General features: G+C 39.8%; 1 long non-coding RNA gene across 1 annotated transcript in view; it reads right to left on the bottom strand.

Annotated features, from left to right (window-relative positions):
• Positions 1 to 19,369, bottom strand: part of LOC127474402 (uncharacterized) — a 67,885-nt gene extending 48,516 nt beyond the window's left edge. Inside the window, exons 1-2 of the long non-coding RNA XR_007905840.1 lie at positions 19,357 to 19,369; positions 18,045 to 18,112 (exon numbers count right to left, since the gene is read on the bottom strand). This is a non-coding gene — a long non-coding RNA (uncharacterized LOC127474402). The remainder of the gene's footprint in view (positions 1 to 18,044; positions 18,113 to 19,356) is intronic.
• Between the last annotated feature and the right edge of the window lie 948 nt (positions 19,370 to 20,317).

Below are 20,317 nucleotides of genomic sequence, written 5' to 3'. Positions count from 1 at the left end.
AAGTGCCTTTGAACGTTAATGAGAAGTTGGTAGATGAGCATCTGTATCTCTTGATTAACATAATGACAGTGGGAAAGAATGAAAAATAATTTGGTCACTAGAAACCTATTTCCTATGCAGTCTTCAGTACCAGCTTCTTTATACTGAAGTGAGTTATTCTAAGGGGTCACCTCATTTTCTCTTTATTTTTTCCACAGAGTAAAATCATGCACTTTACTCACCTCTCCAATTAATCAATACAGCCTGCCTGGAGCTGAAAATGCAGGTTAAATCTAGTGAATACAAAACTTGGCTATTAGAGCAATCCCCTCTAATCTCTCTAATTTTCTCTTCCCCGTGTTGAAGATAACTTTTATCTTACCTGCTTCTGCATTCAGCATCCACACAGCTTTGTTCTAATGTTTTGCACAATGTGATAAAGGGAATACCAAAATTGGGCAATCTGACTGCCCCAATATTTCTGTCATCATGTCACTGTCTCACATTGACTCAACGTGAGTCCTCCCTGTGGTGATTGTACATGGACACATATTTCAAGAACACGATCTGACCGAGCACTGAGTGTTGTCATTGTGTGTTACTGGGGGCAGCCTGTTTAGCCTCAAAGGACTCTGAAAAGGTAAATACTTTGATTTTTTGTCTTTTTCTTCGATGCATGACAGCTTGACAGTACTCAGTGAATCTATCACATACCCACTGTGTAACAAGCAGGTTATGCAAACTGAGTACATGGTAACACACTGCCTGGAAGGTGTTCAAGGGCCAAGCTGTGCCTTCATAAACAGCTCCTGATCACCTACTGTAAATCTGGCAAATGCAAAAAGCCTTTATGAAACGAGGCTTGTCAAGCCCTGAAAGGAACAGGGGCATTTCTTTGCCTTGTTGCACTGAAGGCCAGAGAAATGTTTCCAGTGAGGCTGAAGCTGCACTCGGACACCTGAGCTGTTCTTCCCAGGGCTGCAGAGGAAGACTGGCCATGCTGTGACTTTTGGCCAGCAGCAGATGGAGGTCCTGCTCCACAAATCACCAACATGACATCACAGCCATAGCTGCAAGTCGTGGGCAGAACCACCACTGCTGCATCTGCACTGGTACACAAGGAGGCAAAAGAGAAGATTGAAGTCTCACCGCTTCCTAGGCTGGAAAAATAAAGTTTTGGTGGGTTTTTTATAATAGATGAAACATTATCTTTGTAACTGTTACATGACATTTTGAGCCCTTCTGTGGAAAGAATTTTCCATCAGAAATGTTATTGCTATTTATTATTTTCCACTTGGTTTGAGGCGCAGCTTATACACAAAGCAAGTTATCTGTCTCATGAGAAATAGACACCCACAGCTTATGGTTTGAGCTGAAAAGAGATCACTAGCACAGTGACATTTGGGGAATCGTTAGCAAAGATGTTAGGTACCCTTGATAGCCTGGGGAAAGGTTTTACACAGTGCATAAAGATCCTAAAGACCTTCCTCCTGAATATCATAAAGACTTTCTATCCCAGTGGCAGGAGTCATGCTATGCCTACCAGTAGATTTAACTATCACTAGTGTAAACACTGGTTCTGTAAAGGCTGATTTGCAGTTTAGGTAGCTAAAAGTATGCATCTGTTGGCTTGTGAGACCTAATGAAAGCAGAAATAAAAACAGGGTGAAGCAGCTAAACACAGGGAAACCTACCTGAGAAGATGTGCAGCGATGAGAGCTGAAAGCAGGGTCAGGTGAGACACCAGCACACAGTGCAGTGGATGCCACACTGCTCTGCTGCCAGCAAGCATTGTGTGATGACACATGCAGAAGCTTCTGGTAAGAGATATTGCATAAAAAACTGTGGCTTGTTTTGTGCATTAAATCAAAGACAAAAAGATGTGTTTGGTACATTTCACTAGGAAGAAAAGAAAAGCAGGAGGCCCAGAGAGAAGGATCTGTGTGCTTTTCTACTACTGACATTTTTAACATCAGTACTGAATTACAGCTCTCTGGCTGCTCAAAAAATGTATCACTAACTAACCAGTGCTAAAATTCAGAAGAAAAGTTGATACAACAGAGCCGTATTTTCCTCTCCCTCTGTCAAACTGACTGAGGCAATTACATAGCCTAATGTCTTTCTAAAATCCAGCAAACTCCAGTGAATAAATTCCCTCTTTTCTACACTTGGGCACTCTTCAGAGTGTCACTATTCATGCATAGAAAAGGTAATGATTTAGACAGCAATTTCCAGCAAACTTTTCACACACCATTCTGTCAATAATTTTCATCCGAGGATGCAGAAACATTTCAAATTATTTTGAAGTTTTGGAAGGTCCACTGAGATTTCCAAGGCAGATTACAAAATGAAGGACCTACTCACCATCTTTAACATCCATTTTCAGCTGACAGTTACATGATTTCATGCCTAGGATATCTGCTTTATTTTATTTTAATTTATTTTATTTCAGCCGTATGTTGCTGCATTTATAATCTGTGGATACACATAGGATGGCAGTATCTGACCTTCTTAATTCACAGCTCATCATCTTTGGTCTCAACATTGAATGCTTGTGTAATATACCAACAGGTTCCTATTAACACATCAAAGTTTCCTATTAAAGTATCCCATTTTAGGAAACTCAGATATCTTCTCCAAGGTCATAAGCAATATCTCCTCATCTGCTGCACAACACTCCTTTACAGCTCTTTTGCTACATCTTCTTTCCCAGCACTTTTTCCAGCCTTTCAACTAGTTGCCAGGTCTCTCCTGCTGTATCTGTGAGCCAACTCACCTTACTCCCTCCTTTTTCCCTCTCCCTCTCACCACCTAGCTTTTCTCAGGATTTTTGCATCATGACCCCATTTGAAATACCGTTTCTGGCTGCCCTGAACACAGAGCACACAGCTCAATAGCTGAGCAACTCCCTACATGGTTTCCATTCAGAACAGAGGAGAAATCCTGGCTGAGTGGCCAATTCCCAGCAGTGAACCAGACAAGCCCTGTACAAGTGATGGATACCTGCTTCCCCTCAGACTTCCTCTGAGAAATTTAGCCATGTTTTGGCAACAAAGTATCTGTCTGGAAAATCTTCTGAATGCATAAATATTCCTGGACTTTAGCAGTACTAATGCTCAAGCCCATTTGTTTCCTGTATGTGCTTAACAGTAGAATTTCTTCTTTACAGTATCCTACCTGAAGTCTGTGTAGCAGGCTCAGTATCATAGAGAGCACTGCATTAATAGCACCAGCTATTAATCAGCACAACTTCATAGGCTGAGAAAGCTGGGGCTGCTCAGCCCAGAAAAGAGAAGGCTCTGAGGAGACCTTATAGCACCTTCTAGTACCTAAAGGGAACTACAATACAGCTGGAAAGGAACTTTTTGCAGGACATGTAGTGATAGGACAAGGGGGAATGGCTTTCAACTGAAAGAGGGCAGGTTTAGATTAGATGTCAAGAAGAAATGTTTTACAATTAGGGTGATGAGGCACTGGAACAGGTTGCCCTGAAAGGTGGCAGATTCCCTGCTCCTGGAAACATTCAAGGCCAGGTTGGACATGGGTCTGAGCAGCCTGATCTAGTGGAAGGTGTCCCTGCCTGTGGCAGGGGGGTCGGACTAGATGACCTTTAAAGGTCCCTTCCAACCTAAATCATTCTATGATCAAGCAATCAGCCAGACAGCCTTCCCGGGACAAGCAGCTGGGTGTGAGAATGCAGGAGTATGATCCTGACCTTCTCCTGAGGTGCACCAGACATGGGTCTGTCAAAATGGCACGTGCCATCCTCCAAACCATCAAATGGAACAAAAATTCTATACCACATACCGAGCTAAGGGCATCAAATGGCCACACAACATCCTTTACACAACAAAGGGGAAAACAAACCAGCCAGAAGACCTTGAAAGCTTGCTGGCACATTAGTAGGTGTCAGAGAGATCTTTCTGATTTAGTCCATGACAGGTTGCTATTTTCTACATTTCTCAAGCAACTAAAACCTAGATAATTGTCTGTGTATGTTTCCAAGATCTTAAAACTCCAGACGAAGGAATTTTTGCAGATTTTCCTTTAGTGTGGATTTTAAAAGTTGATAATGGTAAAACAATGACACCTTGTGGCACAGAAGAGCAATCAAACCCACTGAGCTACAGGTTTAGATAAAACATCGCCAATAAATAGATGCCATTCGCTAGAACTACTTTGAATTATTGATGGGCTAAGTTTTCAGCTACAAATTTTGTTCTTAGATCTCTAAAGTTGTTCTTGATAGTTTTAACCTTTGAAAGCATCTTTCCAATGATGGGAATAATTTAGATGATCATTATTCAGGAATATAGCAAATCTGCAAGCTAGTTCTGTAACTATTCTTGCAGTGAATAATAAATATTTTCACTTATCTAACATACTCGTGTGGTTAAAAAACACTCAGTGTAATTGTTGTTTCAGTCTCCTTGACCTTACTTCAGGTAACCAGGTGTTTTAAATTGCACTGGCTGGCAGGAGAAATGCCATGCAGAATTACTAACAAGAAATATGTGATGCCTGTTAGTTTTATGCAGCTTAAAGGGAAGACTCCAGCTGTCCAGAGTTTTCTCTGCAAGGAGGAATTCCTACTGTAATTATTTTAAATGGGCATAACTGAATGGAACAGATGTGATGCAATGTCATTTTAGAGCTTTTATCAGATTTTATAAGGTTTGAAAATGGTGATTTTGTATCAACTGTATTAACTCCAGAAGACTGGAGACAATGATTTGAAGGTAGCTCTTCCTTTAATTTGTGGATCTGTTCAAATCACAAAGCATTAATAACTGTAAGTGGATGAGAATTCCTACCAATCAAAAAAGACCCCAAGACTGTAGCAGCCTCTCCAGTAAAATATTTCAAGTTTTATACAGTTTGCAATTACTGTCCCATCTACCAAGTGCCAACTTTCAGTACCAACACTAATTGCTGACCTTACCAGTGTCTTTTTTAACCTCCATTTAGACAAGGTATACTGCAAATTATTGGGATTTTGAGTGAATGATGATCTGATTAAGATGACTAGTGAGCTATTCCTGGTATTATATTATGCGACTAAAACATTATGCCTGCATTCATATATTTTATAACTGTCTAAAAATTAAAATCTTTTTGTCAGCATAATAACATTGCTGGGACAGCACTCTTCAGTTCCAAGGGTATTCTGGGGACAAGAACGAAACCCACAATGTTATATAAAAAGCACATCGTCAAAGAAGTGATATACAGGAACAAGGTATATTTGATGCCTCTGCCATTTGTCACTGAGAAGTTTCAAATCTTGACACCCTTTTTTGCATCAAGAGGTAATTTTTTTTCCAACCTGATGGCAACAAACTATATATTTTACATTGGTATTGTGAAAGTTACAAAATAAATCTTAAATAGTATTCACTTCAAACATTAGACAACAAACAAGTCAAATATACCAGCAATGGCATATGACTAATAGTGCATTTACATAAAATATGATGCCAGGAAAACCACTTTTCCTCTTGTAAAGGAGGCCGTAGTAGCCAATTATTGTAAAATCTAATGGTGCATTAAGCAATTGCTGCTGTGGGCAGTGCACATCCGAAAAATCACAGAGCTTGTCTAACACACATTAAACCAAAAATACCACCCTCATGGAGCTCAGTGCAGTCCTCAGCTGCATCTCCCACCCTTCAAACCTCATAGCCTGCTATGGGGCATCCTACAGCTCATCGTCAATGTGGGGCCAGCAGGTAAAGTGCTGCTGGGAGGTTTCTTGTCAGATGGGAGCAGTGCTGCTGGTCAGTGGGGCAAAGATGGGATAATTTACACCTCCCATTTTCAGTCCCTGTAAACTCAGTCTACATATAGAGACTAAATCAGCCCTCAGCTATAGCTCTACTTTGCAAACTCTCATGTAGCTGCACAAGAGCCAAGGGCAAGCTCATTACACGCAATCTTCTTCTCCCCCAACCTGAATTCCAGTTCACCTGGGTGCTGGAATATTTCTTGCATCCAGCAGTGCTACAAAGGCTCATAGGCAAGATAGTTGTTCCATGATCATCGTACACATGCTTTATTGCCATTGTGTAGCACCCTGTTATGCATGTTCTGTATTCACTGGGTTTACATCAATCCCTGACTTCAGGGACTATTTCTGGATTTGCACCTTCAGTAGAGATGTGGGACCTCAACTGCCTGCATGCCTGTGTTTAAGAGAACATAAAAATGCTGCAAAATGACAGAAAATAATGGTTATTATGCTTATGCACAGTAAAACAGCCAGGTAACTCCAAAAAAGGGGATGTTCTTTTTTTACTCTTTATTACAGTGGCATGGAGGTAGAATATTTATGTCCTGATGTGTAGAGTAAATCGGATGTTTTTACTTGCTTGCTGTCTCAATGAGTCATTAGGGAAAGTGAGTTGATGAACATTTATTTTTTCATCACAAAAAAACCCCAACAAATGAATCTTCCTTTCTAGCTTTGTTCTAATCTTCTGTTTGTAAAGTTCTCAGAATTAATAAAAATTGGCACTTTCACAGCTCACGAATGAGGATTAACCATCCATATTGTGAGTCAGGAGACTGATTTAACCTCCCTTTGGCCCTGCTGTGAACTACACCTGGGGCATTTTTAATTTTTTACCACCTTAAACACAAAAGCAGATAAAGAAATCCTGAATCCTCTAAAATCCCTTAAATATATTTTTTTCCCGTTTCTGAGAAGTACCCAAATCCCTCTGTTTCTTCTGACCATTTTCTTCCTTGGGTTACCAGTCTTCTGATTTGCAGTCGCTTCAGTCCTGAGGGTAGCAGAGTTCCACCACAAAAACCAGAGGTACAAGGAGGTCTAGTTTTGGAAATACCTGGAGGCTGAAAGCTTCAGGCATCAGTGAGACTGTGTGTTATCCCCTCAGAAAGCCTCCAAAACCTGTCTGCCTAGTAAAATCCCTTTGAGAAGTAATGACATTTTAACATGTGAACTGCATGTCAGGGTGATGATGCACATTTTTACCAGCGCTTTACAATTCATTTGCTACAGTTCTTGCCAAATGTGGCATCCTGACAAAAAATGAGATCTTTCCTCATCATGAGCTTCCTGGCCACTAATATTTGAACTAGAATTAAGAGCTGCTAGAGCTCAGAATTCCTCCCCTCAAAATACAGCCACAGGAAAAGCTCCGGAAAATTATCCAAGGTTGAACTAGTATCTGGCAGGTAACCAGATGGCACAGGCTCAGATTTCCCATCTTGCAGTAGGACAGAAAAATTGTTAAAAAATGTAAAGAGCACCTTTTCTTTTTTTGCCTCCATTTCCACATCCAACCATTTAATCAGTCATTCCTGTTTAGGCACTCATCTTTCCTGCCCCACCAAGCCAACCACTGAGCATATGCTGCTTGACCACTCTTCTGCTGGTAGTGAAATAAGTAATATTGTGAGTCACTTGGCCCTTGCTGAGGTGAAATCAGTAAGAAACGAAAGTGGATACAAGGATAAAGACATTTAAATATGGACTAGGGCAGCTGGGGATGTACCCCCTGAACCCCCATGTAGCATCTGCTGTGTCAAAACAGGTCTGGCTTCTCTGGATTTGAAACAGCAACAGAAGAGACTTGGGGTTTCTGCCCCCTTTCTTCCTCTCCTTTTCTGTTCTACACATCAAAAACTTTTGAAAATATCTTATCCTTGGTTTCTTTGCTTGCAGCAGTTGTTTCAGATTCTCTGCAGACTCAGAGAGACAAGAAAATACTGCGTATGACCACATCCAGTTTCAAACTTCCCTTCATAATCACTTTCTAAAAAAAAATTTACTTTTTCAATTAGCTAGCTATAATTCTTGCATGACCACACCAGGGGCTAAGACGTGTTCCCATGGCTCTAACTCTATGTTCACTTCAACCATCTGCTGCTTGTTTTCAAACATGTATTTCAGCCTCAGTCAAACCTACGTATTACCTGATAAATAAATCACAGCAGCATGCCTGCTGTCCTGCACAAACTTGTGTGTAACAAAAACGTGTGTTAAATGCACGTGGCTTTTTAGGAAGCTGAGAGGTTTGTTTGTCTCCATGTGAGACTAAAGCACTAAAGGAAATTGCTTTCAGTTTGATCTTAAAATCAGGACATGTCTAAGCCAAGAAATATCATCTTTAAAACCCTGTTATGCAGTGTTTCAGTTACAGGAACTGTGGACTAATATTACCACTGCACAGGTCAATTTAGCTAACATATTCCTAAATGCATTATGGCTTAAACCTTATAAAAAGAATTTGAAACGAAATTGCTTGAATCACGCACTCATACATTTCCAGCTATGCATTGAGATATAATTTCATTACCCAAAATATAACCACAATACTAAATCAGACTGTTTATGTGAGGAAGATTATTTACATATTTCCTCAGAATTAGTCATTTGGCTCTTAAATTCAGTTGTGTCTGTTGCATGTATTAATGCTAAAATCCCTTAAATATATTTTTTTCCTTTTCTGAGTAGACAAAGACCTCTGCTTAATACTAGTGCCCTTTGTTCAACATGTTCACCAGGCCCAAAATTAAAAGAGCAAGTATAGAAACACCCCAAACCTGAATGAAACCAAACTGTTTTAAATACTCTGTTGAAAAGACTTTTCATTTTACCTTGCTCAGCCTTGAATCTTTCACAGACTAAATGTTCATTAATTCTCCAGTCACTTACAAAATGGAAAAGATTAATAACTGTCTGTTTTGCTTTTGCATGTCTTTCAGTGATTGTTATTTAGATTTTTGCATAGAACTCAGTCACTTCATGTCTTGTGTGCAATGACACCTCTAGCATTGCAACAGTGCGTATAATGAATTAATATTTGACCCAAAACTAGCTTTTTTGATGTAAATTTAGGATTTTTTTTACTTACAGGTGAAGTAAGTGTATAGTAAAAATTTGATCTACAGTGACACCAAATGCAATGAAAAGGAAGCAGTAGAAGCTAAACAAATGAGGTGTGTCCGACACTGCTATGGGAATTCCTTTACTTTGTGTGGAAGGGGCAGGGGAAAATTAAACCTAAACTCTGAAACCAACCAATAAATCTTTGTTCTAATTTGTTTCTTCCTAGGAAAGATGCTGCACACAAGGTTCATGTGGCCAGGAGAGGTTTGAGATCTTCTAAATTTACCTAATCCAATCTAGCTCCTGCCTCTTTCTGAGTGATTTGATGTCCTGGTAGCCTATGGAAAGCCCCAGTTAGGGCAAGACATCAATGCCCCCGGCTCCATCGATATTGCCAATCAGCAGGCACAGCTTAAATCTCAGCTGATTACTCACAGAGAGGCATTCAGAGTCAATTCGTGATGGAATAAAAGGCCAACAGGAAATCATTGAGATATATTTTCAATAGAAAAAATGCAAGACAATAACTTTATTATCACTGCATTTTCTGCATGCATAAACAGAAACAGGAATTGTCAAGCTAATTATTTGTGGCGATTATGGGATACGTTTTGTCTGCTGAGATAATACTGTCAAAGAAAATGTGTCTGCTCTTCTCTAAAAGCTCTTTACCCAAATAATACAATTTAAAGGTCTAATATTCACAGGTTATTTTACCCCTGGCTTGTACACTTGCAGTGGGTATAAAATTCAGGTCCTGAATTTAACTTGCAACATTTTTTCCAAAATTCACCAGGTATGAATCAAAAGTTATGTAAAATATACACACAGTTTATTGTACAGACTTGTCTGTGAACAAATAATCATATATAAAATATTTGTATTTTGCATATAAGCTGAACAATTAGACAAGGTAAATAGTAAATTGTAAATGTTGCTGTAAATAATGTCAGAATCTATATTTTCCCCTTTTAAGAATGGAAGATAAATTCAGCATCTGAGACTGAAAATTTCAGGAGGAGAGTTCTTGCTTAATCTGCATGTGGAGGGGTTCTTATGGCAACTTAGTAAGTTTTTTTTCCCAGCTATGTTTCCTTTTCATGATTTAATTATAACTCCTTTTTAGTTTAATTTGAGGTTTTGAACCTGTTTTCATCTCTGTAATTAAACACAAAACAATGCTTAGTGGTCATTGTCCACCCACAATCTTCACCTTACAATACTTTTTTTTTAGATTGCTGTCCCTTCTAATTTCTTACAGAGCAAAATTGCACTCATGACTAAATTTAATGAAAGGCAAAAAAATATGGAGTTCAGACAATTTAAATTATCTACTTTTCCATCCTGCAATACACTTCTGAAGGATTACTTAAGAGAATGGAATGCTGTCAAAATTCTTTTCCACTCCCATACCATCTTGTATTTTACTTGTATGAAAAAAACAACTCAATACATCTGAAATAATTATTTTTTAATGAGGAGTTATCTACTCTTTCTATCTATTCCTGGAACAGAAGTATGCAATTAAGAGATGACTGTTCAGTGATCCAAAGTCTTTTTATTCCCCAAGGTGCTGTGGAGCAGCCAGAGTTCCTGCTTGTTTCTATAGACACCCTAAAATGTCTTCTCTTTCTTAAGAGTAGTTTTGAACAGTTAACTTCACTTTGAAGAAATGAGAATCTTTCCAGCTGATGTTTTACATTCATCAAAATATGTCATGCTAGATGTAGTGGGCTTTTCTGCTAATTTACAGAAAAACTGAACAAGGAAAAATATTTGATTCAAATTAGTTTTAATGATGTGCATCATGAAGACTTCAAAGTTAAGCCTTAGTCAAGACATGGAAAAGAAACACTACTAAATATGGCTTCAAAATATTGTTTATAATGTAAAGCTTATATAAAAATGCATCCAGCTACAAATTCAGATCAGGAAGAACAAAAAAAGGCAAGATCAGTAGTTTCTACATGCTTTCTGCCTATGGTGCTTCATACTACTCTTTTCTCTTAGATCTCACAGCTCAGAGACAATAAACTATCTTATTTTCCTTCTTCACTATCGATATAAGGTATTTGTCAAGGCAGGCAGACAACATGGCTCCAGGTTTTATTAAAATTCAGAATTACGCAGCAGAATATCTGTTCCCCTTACAAGGCTTGCTGTACAAAGAATGCCAGAATTATGACCCTTTTTTCTGTCAAAGATACCGATCTTCATTTATCAAGTGCTGTGAAATCTCAAAATTCAGCTAGCTCATCATTCAGTCTGAACAATGAAAGAGTACAATGTTAGGGTCACCAGTTCTCTCTGCCTTAAAAGCAAATTCAAGTCTTCCTTTTGCAAATGGATCTGGACACAGTGTCTGTCATTTCATTGCCTCCAGACTGCATTGTTACAGCTGTCATTAATGTAGAAATGAAGACAAATACAAAATCCATGCTTTCAATGCATCTGCTCCTTCAAAGGCTGCAAAACAGCACACAGTCACAACAGGCTGTAAGGACCCCGTGTATGCTGGATTCGGTTCCACAAAACTGAATCCCAGGGTCTCTGTGGTAGCATGCCTTTAATCAAGACAAGGTTCTCTGAGGCATTTTTGATTGTTTGTTTGCTTCTTCATGTTCCACTCCCTCAGCCAGCTCAAATTTAGAGGCCTGATTTTTCAAAATCGTTTGTTTTTCTGTCTCCCACTACAGCAGCTGCAAACAATGCTACAGCTGTGTTCATGTGGGACACCTCAGGTCACCCAGGCCAGGGGGAGATAACTGAGAAGTAGAGAAGTTGGGCATGGTATGGAGTACATGTAAAAGAGATTGTACTAATTCCAAGTGGTTAAAAACAGTCTCCAGGGCCTTCTGCCTAGGAAAAGCTTTCCCATAGTATCACTGTTCTCCTTTAAGTGTAAGTAAGGAATAAGAAATGACCAACTATTTCTCTTCTCCATCTCCATTTTCAAGAGGAAGACCAGGGGAGATTTAGGAAAAGGAGGCTGGTGGGAAAGCTGTCAGCTTTCTCTGTCCAAAGGGGAGTTGGAAGCCAGCTGTCGGGGCTAGGCACACTTGCACACTCAAACCATTGCTCAAGTCCAAAAATCCACACTAACTGTACAAAACCTGTCGCAGAATATCAAGCATTTTCCACATAATACTAGTATACTTCTCAACTGCATTCCTTTCTCTTTATTATTATTTCACTCTGTAAACCAAAATTGAGATACTAATGCAAAATTGAAAGTATGAGTTCTTGACTACGTGGCTCAGGAGAATCTCGGCACAATATCATGATGTCTTTGCTTGCTGTAAGTCTCTCTGATATTTGTACTTCACAATAGGAAAATCTCTAAAGGAAATACTGAAAGGCAGCAATCTGCATTTTAGCAAAACAGGGGAATCTGTATGTGCAGAGTGACAAGTTACATCAGAACTATTACATTTCTTCATTTCTACTCCCCTCTATTCTCTTACTATCTCTGAAGTGTCCCTTTTTTTTCTCTCCAGTTTCATCCCTGCCTCCACTTCTGTGGTAGGAATTCACATAAGCCCTTTGCTGTACGTTTCACCACAGCACTCATTGGCCCCAGACAGCTCTCCAGGGCTGTTTTCACCAAACACTGGCCCCTTCTCACCTCTCGCTGTTTGTATTTTACCAATCTAGTCATTGCCTGGGCTTCTTTCCCACTTGTCTCTAGCCAACAGTGCCACAAACTTTTCTATGGCCACACAATTCTTCCAGTTCAATGACATTTTTTCACCTTAAGATGCCTCCTTCCTACCTTCTTTCCTTTCTCCTATGGGCATAATTTTTAATTTTCCTTCTGTTTCAGTCATGACTCCTAAGTCTTCTAGTCTCTACTTTTGCAACTCAATTGACCACAACTCTAGATCCTTTTATATTTTACCTGCCATCACACTTTTCTCTATTTCCCCCTCCATTATTTTTCTTGATAAAAGAACTTTTGAGTACCCCAAATTAAAATTGTATTTCAACCTTTCGATTCCATGATACTATACCTTTCCTTGCTCTCACTTTAATTTTACAATTTTTTTCTCCTTTTTTTATTTGATCTCCTCTGTTTGCCTCCATGGCTTTGTGTCCCAAGCATCATTTCTTTTGCATTTCTCCTGAACTCTTTTGCATATTTACCTTCACAACACAAAAACGTTTTATTCTCTTCTGCCTAAACAACAGTAAAAAAAACCTTTAATTTTATTTGGTTTCTTAATAACTTCATCTTTCAGTTCTCTTTTTACCTTAAGTTTATTCTCCATGCCAGTTACAACTGGTGTCCATCAATGAACACAGATGGGTCTTGCCCAAGTTCTCAGCTTCTGCATTCTCAAGCACTACAACATTCTTCACAAACTCATTCTTGCTTTCCACACCCTTCTATCAAGATTGTTCTACTGCCTTGTTTTGAGCACATTATTCTTCTCTCTTCATTCTTCCATCTGCTATCCTGCCTCTAAATCATCAAACATGAATAAAAATAAATAGGTTTCCACCTCCTCATAGCCTAGCCCTATTCCAACTATCAAAAGCAAAATAAATAAGTAAATAAATAATTTAATAACAATGTTGCATGGAGGCACACTACCTCCAAGATTATGAGATTTGGATGTCTCATGTTAGAAACTTCAGTCTAAGTCAGTGTATCTAACATATATAACTTCTCTCTAAGTTATGGTCACATTGCTGAAGTTACTGTTCATATGTTTTGATAACTTTCTTTCTTTGTATTAAAGGTTTGCATGTGATGCCCTTAAACTGAGTAATACTTTGTTTTATGACTCAGTCCACTGAGTTAATAACTTGCAAAGAAAAGTGGTATTTAATTGGAGCAAAGATGATACAACTTGCCCATAACAAAATTTGACTTTTAAATATTATTTTTAAATTTGTATTTGAAAGATCACACATTTTTTTCCTCTTCTTTTGCTTTACTGCTTTTTAAAATATGTTGATCACATCTTATAGTCAAGGGTCAGAGGCTGTGTGACTTCATTAGACAAAAGAATACGTTTCATGGATTTTTCCAATATGCTTCTGTACATGTTGTGAGCAGAATAAGGAAACAGGTCACCAGCAAACTTCATTTCGTGGTACATGACAACTGGCATGCAAACTGAATGTAATCTCAAACTGGTTTATCTTCTTACAACAGCTTTAATCTTCAAATGCAAGATCATATTTTGTATACATCAATGGCTCAATAACCCTTACACTGTATGTAATGACAACTGACATTATATTAATTGATTTTTACAAAAGTACCTTAGAAATATGATGAAATAATTAGTAAATAATGATGTTCCTGGCTGAAAGGTAATATATTTTTTTACAAAACGATGAATCTATTATTTTAATCATTTCAAGTTGAATGAGTGTTATTCTAGCAGGTACCATTCTGCTCTGCTCCAGTCTTCAAAAGTATGCTTATTAATAAACTTTCTGTTTTCCGCAGGAGTCCTCTGGATTACACGTCCAGTTTGGAATTGTTTTTAAAACAGACTATAGGCTTACAGAAATAAGAAACTCTACCACGCTTGTTCTAAGAACCTTATGTTGTTCTAATTGATTAATTTTAATTGCTTTTCCAATGACTAAACCTCTAGCTTCTTTCCTAAGTTTAACTGGTCAAGACCTGAATTAAAAGTAGGAAGAAAAAAAAAAAAGCTGCCTTAAGGCTGCTCCTTATATCACCATTGATTCAGTTGTCTAACATACTTGTGATGTCCTTATGTCAAAGGAGAACACATTAAAAGTTGTCTAGGCCAAAGGGATATATCCAAAGGAAAAAGTAAAAGAGGAAGAAAATAATGAGACCAGAGGAAATGAAACCAGATTAAGTAAGTGCTCAGAGATCAAGGCTGCTAAGAGAAATGGATAAAGCAAATGTTTACAAAGAGCTGGTAGCCTCATTGGATTTAAAACTATAAAATTGGTACTATGGGATTGAAGAATATAGTTTGAAGCAAAACAAAAGTAGTTCTGTGAATTAAAAATAAGCTCCACTAGTTCTTTCTTCTACTAATAAATATATCTCTATTTTCCTATTCAATTCCAGTGGCACATCTGTCTGTTATGAACTGTGCAGCTCTATATGAAGTTGAATGTCTTAACAGCAAATTCAGTTGCATAGTTTCAAATAATCTGCATATGACCTTGAATGTACAGGTTTTGTGACTTGGGCTGGAATTGGTCTGGATAAAATTTGGCTATTATGAGATTGAAATTGCAGAGCTTCTCTGCAGAAACAAGATGAAATGGAGTAGCAGAAACACGTGAATGGAGTAGCAAGGTCAAGGGGATGGAGTACTAATATATGCAGCGCCTGGTAAATGTGAATATTAAAGAGTAGTTGTCCTGAGCTATGGTTATGTTAAGTATGAAAATTTATCCCTGCATTTGGAAGATACTAAGATGCCTAGAAGATGGATAAGTGTCATTTGGGAAGGGGTATGGAAGCAGGAACCTGGAATTTCTCTAGGATCATGAACCCGGTTATAAAGACACTGGATGTCTATCCAAAAATCAGGATAATAAGAGAGTCAGGATATGCCAGAAAGAATGTAGACGTAATGTTGACTAGGTCCTCATCAGCTGTTTGCATCTGCCGGCTCATCCTGCCTCTTGACTGCTGCTGCCTGTTCCTTCCACATTTATCATTCAACCCATCCCTTAGTTTGGGAACCATGGACAAGGAGCGTGTTGTCACTCCTCAGAAATACACCATGAATCTCATGGAGATTGATGGTGGGGTTTTTTATAAAGGGTCAGCATTGCTGGGACTGAGAACCACAGCCATCGCTATTTCCCAACAACCAGGACCGCTCAGGCAGCAAAGCATGCACAGGAAAGGGGCTGCACAGGGGGTAGAGTGCCCAGGACAAAGAATGGGGAAGGATGGATGAGAAAAGAGGGTCTCCAAGGGAATTTCCAGTGACAAGGGAGGACAAAGAACCCTCTCTGCTAGACTAGGTTGAGTGACCCAGTAGCTCAGGGTCTCAGTGCCAAAAACTGGCTGTGAACACCGAAGGCACAGCAGCTGCCACACACTGACAAAATAAGGAATCTTTTGTTCATTTCCTGAAGGAGTTAGAAGTTAGGGATAGATGCTTCTAGATGTGCAGTTGAAAAGTCTCTGATCTGTGAAGCAGCAAAAATTAATCTTTGAGGTACAGTAAGAGCTGTTATGCCTTCTACCAGATCCTGATGCACTCACTGTTCTTTCCCAAGGATGGACACAAAAGCAGGTGCCCTTTTTTTTAAATTATGCTGCATGAATTTTGATATTAAATAATTAGTTCACATTGATATTTGATTGCCTAGGTCTTCTCAGGAGGAGCCTTAGATTAAATGTCAAGAAGAAATTCTTCACTGTAAGGGTGGGAGCACAGGACCAGGTTGCCCAGAGAAGCTGTGGATGCCCCATTCCTGGAAGTGTTCAAGGAGAGATTGTATAGGGCTCTGAACAACCTGATCTAGTGGGCATCCCTGCCCATGGCAAGAGAGTTGAAACTGGATGATTTTTAAGGTCCCTTCCACCCCAAACCATTCTATGATTCTGTGATCACTGGCTGATGTTTTCTGGACTGATATTTGGAAATGTCTTTTGATAGACAAACCTGTTCCTGCCTGTAACATTATGCTTTTTTAAAATAATAAATTCTGGTTGCATATAATCAAATAATTAAATTTCTGCTTGATTTCTCCAGACTTTAAAGAACATGCCTGTGCATTTTTAATATGACCTTATTAATGGAAAAAAATGACTGCTCAGTGCATTATTTTTTTTTTCACTCTCTCAGCTTTTAGTCAAGCACTGGGCTTCTGAAGTGACACTTCAGCCAGTTTTTGTGAAATAGTTCAATAAAACCTTGAGATTAATTAGTTTAAAAGTGCTGGAACTGACAAACTCTAACCTCTCCCTCTTAAAGCTGGTGAGCCTAGCATTGCTAAGCCTATCTCTAACATGTTTAATATGTTCCTTTCTTTTTATATGGTTTCTACGTAGAAATGCATTGGAATTTGTCACCTGTGCTGAAATGGTACTGATAAAATGATTACTGGGGTTTTTTTCTTGTTCTACCCCTCCCCTCCAAATAGGACCCACTTTTAGGTGAATAAGCTTGTGAGCAAAGATGAACATTGGAGAACTGCATCCATGGAAATACCAAAGTCAGTTCTGTCATCCATGATTTTATTTCTACAGTCCTAGCTCCGATTGCAGAAAAGTTAATCTGGAAAAAAAACACTGAATGGCTTGGCTCTGTGACTCTTGCCTTCCCCATTCCCACTGCTTGTTCTTAGAGAGCTCTCCTGTCCCACTTTGTGTTTAACAAGCAAAGCTCAGCAAAGGAGAGAAATACTTGGTAGTCAGAGCTGAGAAAGCCAGTGTGAGGGTCTGGAGGAGGGTTGTGGAGTGTCTGGGTGGTTGCTGCTTCCAGTCCCCACTGTGACCCCAGGGGAGGAGAGTGGGCTGGAACATGGCTGTCCTGCACAGCTGGTAGGGCACAGCTCTGGCTAGAGGTCCCTCATGTCTCCTGCCCAGATGTGGCTGCAGAGGGAATGAAGGAAACCCCATTTGGATGCTACAACTCTTTATGCTTGAAAAGTACCATGAGTGAAGCTGGTAAGATTGCTCTTTTAAACACAGAGGTGCTCCTTCCAGGCAGGGAGTGCCTGGAAATGCTGCCACCTCTCAGGCTTGTCTTCACTGGGAAAATTCTGAAACCTCTTTCCTTAGCTCCCCATCATCTCCCAGCATGTTTCACAAATCCTGCTCTGTAAGGGCTTCCTCCACCTCCACTGGGGTAGAGAGGGCACTTCTACCACAGGAACTCTGCAGCCACCACCAGCCTTTAAGCCTCCTCAACATCCTCCCCCTTTGCCAGTGGTTCCCTCCAGATGCTCAGTATCTAGCTCTGCCATCTTACTGATCCTTCTCCTGGCTGCCAGGGGATCATCTTCTGTGAGGGGGAATTATAGGGCCAAGGGGAGGTTAGAGAGCACAGGAGTGAGGAGTGTAAAACCACCAGACATGAGGTTGCATGGCAGGAGGACAGAGGGAAGCCTTGGGGCTGTGCCAGAGGTTTTGGCATGGCAGAAGTGCAGGAGCCCTCAGTGACCAGACTTGTGGAAAGCTAAAGCAGGAGTGTAATGCTGGAGGAACAGCAGCACAGAGTTCAGTAACAGTCAAATGTTAACTCACAGTGAGGCACTGCTAATATTCCTCAAGGGGATTTTCACTTCAGGCAAAGAAGTTCATTCAACATTTACCTTGAAAGAGATGTAAGAAGGTCTGAGAATGAGCCTCAGGAACACTGTTCCCTTCAGCCCTTTAGAAAACCTGCTTAATATTCTGAAAAGCCACCTTAATCCTATCAGCTGTAATGCTGGAAAGACAGTAAGCCAGCTCTTCCCAGTACAGCAGAAGTAACACTGCAGTGCACGGAATAATTCTGGTTTGACCTGAACTTCTGTTCTGTTACATGTTAGTCATTTTTTGCCACACATTTCTAAACTGCAAGTGTCTTCTAAGTCGGTGGTGGTTTTACCCAGCACAGCACTGTTTGGGGACTGGGTCCATGTTAGCTGAGATGGATCCACCAACCAGAGGCCAGCGCTGAGATTTGGATGTCAATACATTGATTTAAGCTGTTTGTTGTGTTCACACTCTGTGTAATTAATGTAGATGGAGAAATTCATGTCCCTTCTGAGCACCATCCACAGCCATCACATTAGTCTGTCAGAGACTCTGTGAACACAGAGGTGTCAAGTGGACACACACCAGCTGTCGTGGGCATATAGGCTGCCTTTAACGAGGTGTGTAGCAACTTGCTGACTTCTTCAGTCAGCAGAAGTGCAGCAGGCCTTTCATATCTTGATATTGGCTTAAAATCTGCAGTAAGATGTCACTGTAATGGTGATCTCCCTAAACTGATAATCGTCCCTCCTGAATTTTGAAGAAAAAGGGATGTCTCCCCTGTCCACACCAGTAACAAATTTTGATAATCAAGGTAACAAAACCTGCAGTCCTTTTGCCCCTTCCTGCCCAAGCCCTTTATACCGGCAGCTGGTTACATCCGCAGCAGGTCCTATCTCCGAGAGAAGTCTATGGTAAGAAGAAGCTGAGGGGAGGAATAGTCCTAAATAACTCCCCATTGCTTCAGCCTTTGAAAGGACAGTAGAAGGGGAATGAAATGAACTTTGGGGTGCTCCATCAACCCCACCAGTGCTGGGAGGTCCTAGGGTACTCCTGCCCTGCAACAGCTTCCCCGAGGTGAAATAGGAGCAGTATGCCTGGCTGGAGTCAGCGTTATAGAACCTCATTTATTTCAGTTCCAGATGCTTATCTTTTTGCCTTCATCCGAATGCAGCAACCAGAGCATGAAATGCTCACTGTCATATTCAGCACAAAGCCCAGACTGCACTTTAAATCCCTCTTTCTTCCCCTCAGTGCTTCTTGGTATGGACAAGAAATCAGAGTCGACAAAGGAGTTAACCCCAAATGCAAGACTTACAGGTTCCAACAAATTTGAAAAGCTCCTTTTCCTTCTCTTTTCTCCCTCTGACAAGGATTTTTCTTGTCACACTGCACATCCAGCCTTCCTGGAGTCCACAGGTAATGTTCATCTGCCACAGTGATGGGCTCAGACTCTTGGGGGCACAGTCACACTATCTATAAACAAAAAAATTCCTAGCTGCTATAATCATGTTTTCAGCAATGAGTAATATGTTCTGAAAAAAATGCCTAAGGAAGCTGCTAGAGTATGGTGAAGGTGGTTATAAACTATTCTTCTGAGATCAGCTGGTCAAAATATCAACCAAACAGTTACTAAAATACTCCTTACAATTTTCTTTGCCTTCTTAAGTGATCTTAGTCATACAAAAATAACCATACTGTTAGGAAGTATTGTGAGGGAAGAATTCAAACTCTCCTCTCCAACACACACTCCACTGGGACTCCATTACAATTTTGACAAGCTTGTGTCAAGAAATTATATGCCTCTGACTAAAAATTAGTTATTTAAGAGAGCTACTAAAAATTGGGATCTCTCTCTTTAAACATTTGACCCTGAGGCAGAAGAGGAGGGGAAGGAGAGAGAAGGAGAGAGAATATCATAATCTCTTTAGATAACAACCTGACTCATGGTAATAGCAGCCTAATTGCTATCCAAGTGCTTTCAGCAGGAAACAAGCATACATAGAGGGGCACCTGTGCAGAGGAAGATTAGTTTTAAATGGAGGAAGGACAGAGATATAAATGCATTTTCATCTGAGTATAGTGGAAAGTAAGAAAAAGTTGTTTGTTTATGTAAAAACTGCCTTAAGTCCAGGACCTGCTTCAGATAATGGGACGTGGCTGGTATGTAATTCATGTGAGAAACAGGTACACTACAGGGCTCAGAATGAAATGGGCATTTGTATTTAAGTAGGGAAAAGAAAATAACCACATGTGGGGAAAAAGTGTTTGATGCTCTC

This window comes from Manacus candei, unplaced genomic scaffold (genome assembly GCF_025592945.1).
Source record: "Manacus candei isolate 608988 ecotype Guabito, Panama unplaced genomic scaffold, ASM2559294v1 h1tg000041l, whole genome shotgun sequence".
Taxonomy (NCBI): domain Eukaryota; kingdom Metazoa; phylum Chordata; class Aves; order Passeriformes; family Pipridae; genus Manacus; species Manacus candei.
The sequence above is the reverse complement of the archived record's forward strand: the minus strand, read 5'-3'. Positions and strand labels throughout refer to the sequence as shown.